Raw genomic sequence first — 11,672 nt, forward strand, 5'->3', positions numbered from 1 at the left:
CATTTTGAAGCTTGTCCATTTGAACTCAAATCCTATAATAAGGTGGCCGACTATATGGTGAGATCTCCTAACCCAAACCACCGGAATGGATTCATGAGGTTCAGATTAAATCTGTGACTGACCAACGAGGTGGCGAATCAGCGGGGCAATGGTGATAGCCAATTACCCTGCCGATTCTGCAGTCAACAACCAGAAACTCTTCGGCATTTATGTACAGAATGTTCTAGCCCTCAGAAAGATCTTGACCTCAGAAAAGCTATGGGTCGCATTATTTCATACTAATAGAAAAGCAGTGAGATATGCCGTAGTCAACTATTTACAGCAGCTCAAAATTCCGATGTATGCACTGTTAAGAAATTGAATTACGAGTAAGTTTATGTGTAAAATTTACTAATGAAACTCTATGAAGAGTATTGTATTAATCTGTCTTATCTGCAAAAGATCTAATTATTTTTTGCTATTTATTTTTCTTAGTATACTTGCTAAGTATGTAAATTGTTCTAAATTTGTATACAAGGTTTTTAATTCTCTTAAAAGTTGAAAGGTCTAGATTGCGATCAAGACCAAAACAACTACGAATAAAAAAAAAAAAAAAAAAGATCTGCAGTTAATTAGAATGTTTGTTCTGTGAGGCAAATATGTCGGGGTGTGTGATATTTTCGTCTGCATTATCGTGCCACATCTCAGGTGCTATAGTAAAGGCAAACAATGTAAAGAATCAGCACCTTCTCAACATGTTCCTTTAAGTTCTCAGTTCTCTCAGTTCTGTGTCTGTCTGTGCCATTGACACATTTAAACATGGCCACCTGCTGCAGATCACTTCCTTCATGACTCTGGCTTGATAGGGAACTTGTACAAGTTGTCTTTTGTGACAGATGTCTGTGGGCTTTTATGTGCGTGCCAGTGGATCTCTTTCATTTGATGTGTGTGTGTTCTGCATTACTTTGCTTCTTCCTTGTATATGGCCTTAGCTGTTGACGCTGTTCTATTCACTTTTTTGGTTCCCAGGTATTAAGCTGATTCTCTGCTTTCTCACCCAGAGAGGTGCCATTTACCCACACCAGCTAAAGGGTATACTGATGAACTTGCCTCTGTGCCATAGGAATGTGGCTCAAAAATCCAATGCAAAAAACCAGCTCCAATGGAGAGTAAATGCACTTTCTCAGAAACGCAAGTTTATTGCATGCTGACGGCCGGAAGGGTTTAGTCAGCCACGTGAAGCGGAAAACTCATATTTCCTTCCACTGCTCAACAAAGTTGGAGCTTTTATACACATTTTAACAATTTACATAATCGCAGATATTCTGTTACAACGTCATCCCCCAAATTCCCATTGGATAATGCTGTACAAGGGAATCTAATCCTCCTATGATCTCTTACCGTAGTGGACACATTGACACAACACAATTCCCTTCCACACATGCGTTCTTGCCATAATCAATCATAACATTCTAAACATAATCTCCTTATTATCTAAAACAATTGAGTTGTCTGGTTCCTACCCTACAGATTCCAAGGCCATCTCTGCTATCTACTCTGTCATCCATTCATGGATGAGTACGAATTTTATGGCTCTCAAAGCCGATAAAACTGAGCTCCTCATAGGAGGTTCAAGCCACATGTTAAAAAACCTTTCTAAGGAATACGACTCATTGTCCATTGCCAATGTATCCATTCCAGTGGCACGTAGCATTAAGACTCTGGGCGTCACTATTGATGCCGAGCTCTCAATGTGCCAACATGTTGCTAAAACCAGGGCATCCTGTTGCTGGATCAACAAGCAACTCTTTGCGTTGCAGCCGTTTCTCTCTGTCAGCAATATGTCTCTTCTAGCAACGGCCCTTGTTAATTCTAGGTTAGACTAATGTAACAGTCTCCTAGCAAATACTTCTGCTGCTAATATCACTGCTCTCCAGACAACCCAAAATGGCACAGTCCGAGCCGTGCTAGGTCTGGCCAGGCACTCTTCTATTACTGATGCCAGGAAGAAATTGCACTGGCTGCCCATCAAGCATAGAGTATCCTTTAAGATACTCTTACCTTCAAATGTCTGATTGGTTCTGCACCCATCTACCTGACCCAGTGTATTCATCGCTACGTCCCCGGCCGTTCACTTAGGTCCACTGAGCAAGCCATGCTCACTCAGCCCCGTTTTCGAACTGCCAAGTTCGGCAAAACTATCTTCAGTGTCTCAGCCCCTACTCTCTGGAACACTCTTCCTCTCCATCTTAAGAGCTCCTCCTCACTGACTCAGTTCAAGAAAAATCTCAAGTCCCATCTCTTCAATGCTCCTTAAATTTTCATTTCATAGTTCCCTCTGAGATGTCCGCTTTTCAACTGTCTGTTTAGTATTGTCTTTTTTGTTTTGTGTGCGCCGTGAGGCCTTTGGGCGATTTGGCGCGTTATCAAGAATTAAAATAAATAAATAAATAAATAAATAATTCAATTTATGACTTGAACACTTCAAACAAGAGGAGGGAGAGGAAAAAACAACCTTGTCATCGAACAAGCAATAAACATCTTATTGTCCCAGACATGCAGGCGTCCCATGTTATACCTTCTGCATTCCTTCACATCACTGTATTTGCGACTACCATCTCAGATCATACAACCCCCAGCTCATATCCTGCTTGCCTTCTGGGAGCGCAAACAAAACCCATACAACACAGGCAAACACTGCCCTTCAGCACCCCTTCCAGGTGTTTTTATTAACTAACCCCAATTCTACTCACCATTTGGCAAGACTTAACAACAAGACTATGTGCTCCCAGGAAGAATTGTTCCCTAGATCCACAGACCCATCTAGCTGTAAACCCATGACCCAATGGCACTTACTTTCATCTTTGCCTCAAGTAACCATTTGATGCTATTGTCAGCTGCCCAAATCTGGTTTTCTTCACTCCTCCTTCCTTGACCCGGTCATGCAACCCTTCAGGCCATGCAAAGTTCACCTCCACAAACCAAACTCTCTGCAGCCTACACGAAATACAGCTATGGGGGAGCAGTGATTTGTGATATTTCCATGTACTCACAATGAACCCCATGCTCCCCTCATATCCCAGAACATGTCTCCCATCTAAACCCTTATCGAATCCCACATGTACATTGTTCACGATTACCGCACCCCTCACAGGACTTTTCCCATCGCAGAGTTCTTTTTCTCGCATGCATAAAGCTCCATGCTTACCACTCTAAGCACTACACATTGTATATTGTACAATTAAATTGTGTTTGCATGACTTCTATTATGTTGCTACTTGAGGACAATGTATCCAAACTAAACACAAAGTAACACATGTAGTAACATTTATCCAAATCCATTTACCTACACTAAACACATGTTAAATTGCAACATTGCGTCAACATTGTGTCTAACTTAGCCACACCATTGTTCTAATATGGTGTTTGCAACGTAAACCTCTTCCCTACGTTGGGACATGAAACGTGCATCCCAACATTTTCCCCTTTAGTTAAGTCATTAACTATTACATTTAATTCTCACACTTTAATACATTTTTCTCGGGAGCCCAAACCCTACAAGCATCCTGCATGCTCTCTTCCCACTTCGGGCATACTCTTCCGGCGAACAAGACAAAAATATCCATCCACCATTTCTGCAATTTATCCAAAACTCCACATAGTTATCCAAATTCGGTGGAGGACACAAAATCGTACCTGGTGCCCCCATTAACCTTGGATTCATCCCTGACTCAGTCTGTGTGCCCATATGATTTGAGATGGAAGTGGCCCTACCCACAGGCAGAGTAACTGACATCATCGCCGCTGTTATAAGTAGTTTGGCAGAACAGCATCTGACAGGAACAGAAAATAATAAGCAAAAGGAAAATAAAACGCATAAATATCTTCAGAGCTCATACAGGAGGGCAGCTAAGAGAATAATGAGTTTATCCAAGCCTCCTTCTCCAATCCAAGCCTCCTTCTCCATGACCACTTGTCATAAAGCCACGACAAAACCCATGCCCCGAGGACAAATCAAGGGCAAGAGGGCTGCAGGGGTTGTGAGAGGTACCTCCCTAAGCCGGTGTCACCTTTGTCCCCTTTGCAGATGTACCTGGTGTGGTGGAAATAGGAGTTCAGGCAGAAAGACCAAAGGAAGACTACACTTCCCAGCAGCCTCGGGCCTGGAACTACAGCCCAGTCAGCTCAGGGAACGCCCAGGACTACGCCCAAAGCAACGCGCATGCGCGAGGAGGCCATTGCGCATGCGCGATCCCGGAAAGTTTGTCCGTGCTCAACGCTGCTGCCGAGAGGACGTACCTAGCAGAGCTCCAGCTAAGCCACTCGCAGGGCCGCCCTCGCTGCCGGATTCCACCATCAGGCCCTGCGATTCAAAAGATAAGTAGATTGAATTCCATTTAAAGCTTGCAGAAGAACTAACGCTGAAAAAGGCTCCGGTTGCCATTGACAATCAGGAGAGCCTCTCAAACTCTGGTGAAGTTACGTGAACTAACTAATGACAATACTAAACTGCATGCTGATATGCACTCGCCTGTTGCGGGTGTTAACGTAACGCTGAGCTCGCCCGTTGTGGGTCATTGAGAACAGTGCTGATGTGCACTCACCAGTTGCGGGTGTTAACGTAACGCTGTGCTCGGCGGTTACGGGTTATTGAGAACTGTTACTCGCTACTTGTGGGTACTTGTGAATTGCCAGAAGGCATACAAGAGCAAAGCTAATTATCTCCTTTTTTGTCAGGAGTTTACCACCGCCTACAGTGATCACATTCCGGAGTTCTTGCTACTTCTGCGTAGGGACGGACTTCGCCTTGACAGAAGCACGGACACACGTATTTTCAAACGCCCAAGTAGCACGAACTCCGGAACCATGGAAGATATAGCTCGCGTCCTACATGAGCTAAAAGATGCGTTAGAAGCTACTAGGCAGGATTATGCAACGCTAGCCCATCGAGTGCAAGAATTTACAGCGCAAGGTAGACCTCTCCCAGATGGTCCTCTCCTACCCCAGTGCAAGTTCAGGTGACCACAGAGCCGCCCATGCCCCTAGCCATCCCGGAAAGGTATGGGGGTGATCCACAAAAGTTTTCCATTTTTATGACCCAATGCCAGCTGCATTTTCTGACCAAGCCATCAATCTTCCGTTCGGCCCAGTCCTGCACAGCTTTCGTAATTTCTTACCTTAAGGGGGATGCAGCGGCATGGGCTACCCCCCTGGTACAGAAGGACGACGGATTGCTGTATGATTGGGCTGAATTTCAGGATGAGTTCGGTAAGATGTTTGATAGGAAGTCAGCCTCCTTAATCCGAGATCGGGAATTACTTACATTGCGGCAGGGAAGTAGAGAGCTAATTTGGTATGTGACCACATTCAATAGGTTGGTGGTCGAAGCCGAGTGGCCCCATGAAAAAAGACTGGCCCTTTTCTATCAAGGCCTTAGGGAGGAATTAAAAGATCTCATAGTGCAAGTGGACCCGCAACCGACCACCTGCACAGGAATGATAGAACTGGCCCTGCGTCTGGATCAGCGGCAAGGGTAAAGGAGGCAGGCCAGAAGTAAATGGGAAATAAAACAGAATCCAACAAGAACATATTATCCAAGAGCTGCGCCTAGTTCGGGCAAAGCAACAGAGAAGGCTTCAGAAGTTGAACCCATGCAAATCGGGACAATTCGAGGACCAATTACTAAAGAAGAAAGGGAAAGGCGCAGAAGAGAAAAACTGTGTATGTACTGTGGGAAGACCGGAAATTTCGTGAGAGAATGTGGGGCTAAGCCAAAGAATACCACCCTGTTGGGAAACGCCAACGCTCGCCAGTGAGGAGGGCGGATCTGCTGAGCCAAAATCATCACAACGCCCCCATGCATTCGTTGGGTAATGTGACACAGGTTCACAAAACCATGTCACTGTTACTGGGATTCTTCAGACACGCCAAAGGGATAAGGCAATCTCCCTTATGGTAGATTCAGGTGCTACAGGTAACTTTGTGGACTCCGAATATGCAGTTAAGTTGGGCTTACCAGTTGCCACAAAGAATACTCAAGAGGAAGTTCGTTCTGTCGATGGATCTCCGTTGAAATCTGGGCCAGTGACACAGCAAACGGGGGAGATGATTTTGAACATCCAAGGTCATAAAGAGCGCATTCGATTTGACATTATTGCCACCCCCAATTTGGCTTCATCCTTGGCTTACCGTGGCTTGTGCTACATAACCCAGTAATTGACTGGGCACGTGGAACGGTTTGTTTTTCTTCTAGTCTTTGTAGGACTCAGTGCACTAAAGAGCTGGGACACATGGTGCAGGTTTTAGGGGCCACACATGAAGACAAAGGAGAACCGTTAGTGGGGTTACCACAGGAATATCAAGACTTTCAGGATGTCTTTAGCAAAAAGGCGGCAGAGACATTACCACCACAGAGGTCATTTGACTGTAGGATAGATCTGGAACCAGGAGCCGTCTTGCCGTGCAGCCGGATCTATGCCCTAACGGAATCTGAGAATCGACATCTCAAAGAATATATAGACACAAATCTTCAGAATGGGTTCATTCGTCACTCCACTTCCCCCGTTTCTTCACTGTTACTCTTCGTTCCGAAGAAAACTGGAGATCTCAGGACATGTATTGACTACCGTGCGGTAAACCGCATTACAATCAAAAATCGATACCCTCTTCCATTGATACCGGTCCTGCTGGATCAAGTTCGGGGAGCCACAATTTACACGAAGTTGGACTTACGAGGCGCTTACCATCTGGTGCGGGTGCGTGAGGGGGACGAATGAAAGACTGCCTTCAGGACGAAATTTGGACTTTATAAGTATCAGGTCATGCCATTCGGCCTCTGTAACGCACCCGCCGCCTTCCAACACTTCCTGGATGAGGTCCTTTGTGGTTTCCTAGACATATTCGTCGTAGTTTATATCGACAATATATTGATTTACTCCCGGAACAAGAATGAGCATGTGCAACATGTCAGATCCGTTTTACAACATTTGCGAGAACACCATCTGTTCGCCAAATTAGAAAAATGTACATTTCATTGTACCACAGTGGAATTCCTCGGCTTCATACTATCACTGAAGGAGTTAAAATGGATGTGCACAAGGTGCAAGCGATTCTGGACTGGCCAGCTCTGCAAAATGTTAAGGAACTACAATCAGTACTTGGATTCGCGAACTTTTATCGAAGATTTATCCAAGGGTTCGCGCAGAAAAGCCTGGCCATTACCCGTCTACTTAAGAAAGGGAAACCGTTTGTGTGGGATTCCGAGGCAGAGCACAGTTTCAATAAATTAAAGGAGGCGTTCACCTCAGCCCCCGTCCTGTTACACCCAGATCCTACATTACCATTTCTGGTGGAAACAGATGCTTCAAGTTATGCGCTGGGAGCGATTTTATCTCACCGTGATCAATCGGGACATTTACATCCAGTAGCCTATTACTCGAGAAAACTTAATTCTGCGGAACAAAATTACACTATTGCAGACCACGAGTTGCTTGCTATAAAGGCAGCTTTCGCAGAATGGAGACACTATCTGCTGGGAGCACGACACACCATAACGGTGCTGACTGATCACCACTATCTCCAATTTTTAAAGTCAGCTCGGGCTCTCACCCCACGACAATTACGATGGGCTATGTATTTTGCAGATTTTGATTTCGTGGTGACATACCGACCCGGACAGGAATACAAAAAAGCATATATACTTTCCAGGTATCCAGAATCACAAGTTCCACCCAGAGCTGATGAGACGGCAAAACCCATTGTGCCTTAAATCAAGATCATAGGAAGTGTAACTAATACCTTGTAAGAACAGGTTGGGAACGCCATGACGGCTCAAGAACTAATCCAATGGGAGAACTCAGAGCTAAAACATTCTTTACAAGACGGTATACCATTTCCAGGAAAAGCAGTATATTTACCTACCAAGGCTTTACAGACTCAGGCCCTCAAATGGTGCCATGACTCCCCATTGGCTGGTCACCCAGGAATAAATAAAACACAAGAACTACTGCAACGGCACTACTGGTGGCCTAACCTCCATAAAGACGTGCGAGAATATGTGGCAAATTGCGAAATATGTGCCCGAAACAAAATGGATCATAAGAAACCAGCAGGACTTCTAAGACTGTTGCCCACTCCCTCGCAACCTTGGCATACTGTGTCATTGGACTTTCTTGTAGAATTACCCCCGGATCATGGTAATACCACAATACTAGTGGTAATAGACTCGTTTACCAAGCTTGCCCATTTCATACCCAGTTGCGGTCTGCCGACGGCGGAAGAATTTGCAAATCTCTTCCTACAACATGTTGTTCGTCTGCATGGAGTGCCACGGCATATAGTCTCGGACCGAGGATCGCAGTTTACGTCTAGGTTCTGGCGGCACTTTTGTGAGAAAATAGGAATACAATTACAAATGTCCAGTAGTTACCATCCTGAAACCGACGGACAAACAGAGCGGCTAAATCAAACACTAGAACAGTACCTTCGCTGTTTTATGCGTGGAGCTGAGGAGGGTTGGGTAGAACTCTTATGGTTGGAAGAACTAGCCTATAACAACTCTCAGCATACCTCCACAGGATACTCTCCCTTTTTCATAACCTATGGATACAACCCATACGTACAGCCAAGTGGACAACGTACCCCGGATACGCTACCATCAGTACAGACTAAAGTGGCCCACTTAACGCAAATCTGGAAAAAGGCCCGGCAGAATCTGATCGCAGCCAAGAACACTAGAAAAAAATACACTGACAAAAAGCGTTGTGCTAACCCAAAATACCAAGTGGGAGATAAGGTCTGGCTTTCAACGCAGCATTTGCACCTCCCTGGTTCCCGAAAGTTAAAGCCCCGTTTCTTAGGTCCATTCCGCATCACACAAGTAATTAACCCGGTAGCAATGCAGCTTCATCTTCCTGATCATATGAGAGTTCATCCTGTATTTCATGTGGCGCTCCTGAAACCAGCAAACCCCCATACGCGCATGGAAAGACCGCCACCTGTTTTTGTAGACGGGTACCTAGAGTACGAGGTTAAAGCCATACTAAATTCACGAGTAAGGGGGGGTAAGTTGCAGTACCTAGTTGATTGGGTGGGGTTCGGCCCTGAGGATAGGTCATGGGAACCCACCACCAATATGCATGCTCCTAGACTCTTGCGCTTATTCCATCACAATCATCCCACGAAACCTGGCCCTTCTGCGGGGAGGGGATGTACTGTCATAAAGCCACGACAAAACCCATGCCCCCGAGGACAACTCAAGGGCAAGAGGGCTGCCGGGGTTGTGGGAGGTACCTCCCTGAGCCGGTGTCACCTTTGTCCCCTATGCAGATGTACCTGGTGTGGTTGAAATAGGAGTTCAGGCAGCAAGACCAAAGGAAGACCACACTTCCCAGCAGCCTCGGGCCTGGAACTACAGCCCAGCCAGCTCAGGGAACGCCCAGGACTATGCCCAAAGCAACGCGCATGCGCGAGGAGGCCATTGCGCATGCGCGATCCCGGAAAGTTTGTCCGTGCTCAACGCTGCTGCCGAGAGGACGTACCTAGCAGAGCTCCAGCTAAGCCACTCGCGGGGCTGCCCGTGCTGCCAGATTCCACCATCAGGCCCCGCGATTCAAAAGATAAGTAGATTGAATTCCATTTAAAGCTTGTAGAAGAACTAACGCTGAAAAAGGCTCCGGTTGCCATTGACAATCAGGAGAGCCTCTCAAACTCTGGGGAAGTTACGTGAACTAACTAATAACAATACTAAACTGCATGCTGATACGCACTCGCCTGTTGCGGGTGTTAACGTAACGCTGAGCTCGTCCGTTGCGGGTCATTGAGAACAGTGCTGATGTGCACTCGCCAGTTGCGGGTGTTAACGTAACGCTGTGCTCGGCGGTTACGGGTTATTGAGAACTGTTACTCGCTACTTGTGGGTACTTGTGAATTGCCAGAAGGCGTACGAGAGCAAAGCTAATTATCTCCTTTTTTGTCAGGAGTTTACCGCCGCCTACAGTGATCAGATTCCACGGCCCACAGACTGCAGAGCCGGCGGGCGGAACGAAACTCATTGGAAACCAGAGCTAAGTGTATTAATGTGATCAAAAGTCTAGTGTTTGAATTCATGTTGATAATTGTTTGTGAATCTTTTGTAGTAAGAGGGAGAAAAGTCAGTGTCAAGTCAAACTGAGTGCTGAAAACCTAATCAGAGTACTGTGTCTATTGAAACCCTGAGGTGGGGCAAACTTTGTGTAAGAAGCAAACAAAGTGTTGGGTTCCAGTCTAAGGGTAATGCATGCATGAGATATGAATGCATGAATGAATGGTTAAAGCTAAGCTGCATCTGCAACTACAAGATGGAAACAGCTCAGACTCCAAATGGACAGAGTCAAGGAGTATGCCAACCCTAATACCCCTTACCCTATCTATAACCTCTTCCTAATCCACAACCCGGTTACCCTACCACCCCGAAACCCATCCAATCCGTGGACCCTAACCCTCTTTCCCCGTGGGGGTTGCAGTGACCTGTGTTAAAACTAATCCAGGCGCCAAGACTGTCAAGGGGAGGTAGGAGTTCTTGCTACTTCTGCGTAGGGACGGACTTTGCCTTGACACCACTCAATGTTTGTATAGTGTGCCAATTGTTTGGGACAGGGGCCCATTATTTAAATCATTGGGGGGCACATATCTGCAACAACTATGCCCTATTTTATGAGACACCCTGCCTTTCATAGCTGTCAGAAGGTCAAGGGTGTAGTGGTTCTACAATGTCATAAGACGCAAGGCACTCATTTCTTTCCTTGTCTAACTGAATGTGAATTCTGAGTGGTTCACGAAAAGGAGAAACTCATACCTGGTGACCTGCAGCCATTTTGAAACCATGGGCCAGAATGGAGGCAAAGACCAATTTGGTCCTGCTGAAGAGATGGAACCTGTCTGAATGTTCTTTAATGCCTCTGAAGAAGTTGACGACAGATAGTTGCTACACGTACGTCTTCTCCAAAGCCCAATTCTCTTATGTCCATTCAGAGTCTTAAGTCCCTTCACATTAGATGAAAAAAGGGATGCAGGGGAACAGGGGACAAAAAGGCACAGAGGTGGCTCAAGGCGATGCACTTGAAACTGTCAAATGGGCTTCAGACACTACCATGGTTGCCCCCATTCAATTTAAGCCAAGTGTAGCCCATCCAACCACTCACGTCCTCAAAGCAACTCCATAGCTAAGACACCGGATCAGGAAGAGAAAGATGGAGCCACAGAATAATCTGGGTGTCATCAGCATAGGAGTAGCATAAGAGGCCATGAGAGTGGATGAGCTCAACCAAAGGCTGGATGTACACGCTGAACAAAGTAGGGGACAAGGCCGAACCCTGGGGGCTCCTACAGGACAACAAAACAGAAGCAGAACGAAAAGTTGGAAGAGAAAGAGTTTGTGCACGGTCGTCAAGAAAAGCTTGAAACCAAGTTTACAACTGTTCAGTTATCCCCACTCGGCAAAGTGGGCAAGCAGCATGAAGTGGTTGATAGTGTAGAAAGCGGCCGATAGGTCTAATAATTTTAAGGCTCCCACTCCACCCTGGTCAGAGAGACATGCAAGGTCATCCACAAACAATAAAGTAATCCTTAACAGGATAGACTATATCAAAATGGCAGAGGAACACCTATCTACCCCTGGCTGCTACAAGAAACTTCCTAGCAACCCTACAAACTTG

This window comes from Ambystoma mexicanum, chromosome 3q, assembly GCF_040938575.1.
Source record: "Ambystoma mexicanum isolate Mex_15411 chromosome 3q, UKY_AmexF1_1, whole genome shotgun sequence".
NCBI lineage: Eukaryota > Metazoa > Chordata > Amphibia > Caudata > Ambystomatidae > Ambystoma > Ambystoma mexicanum.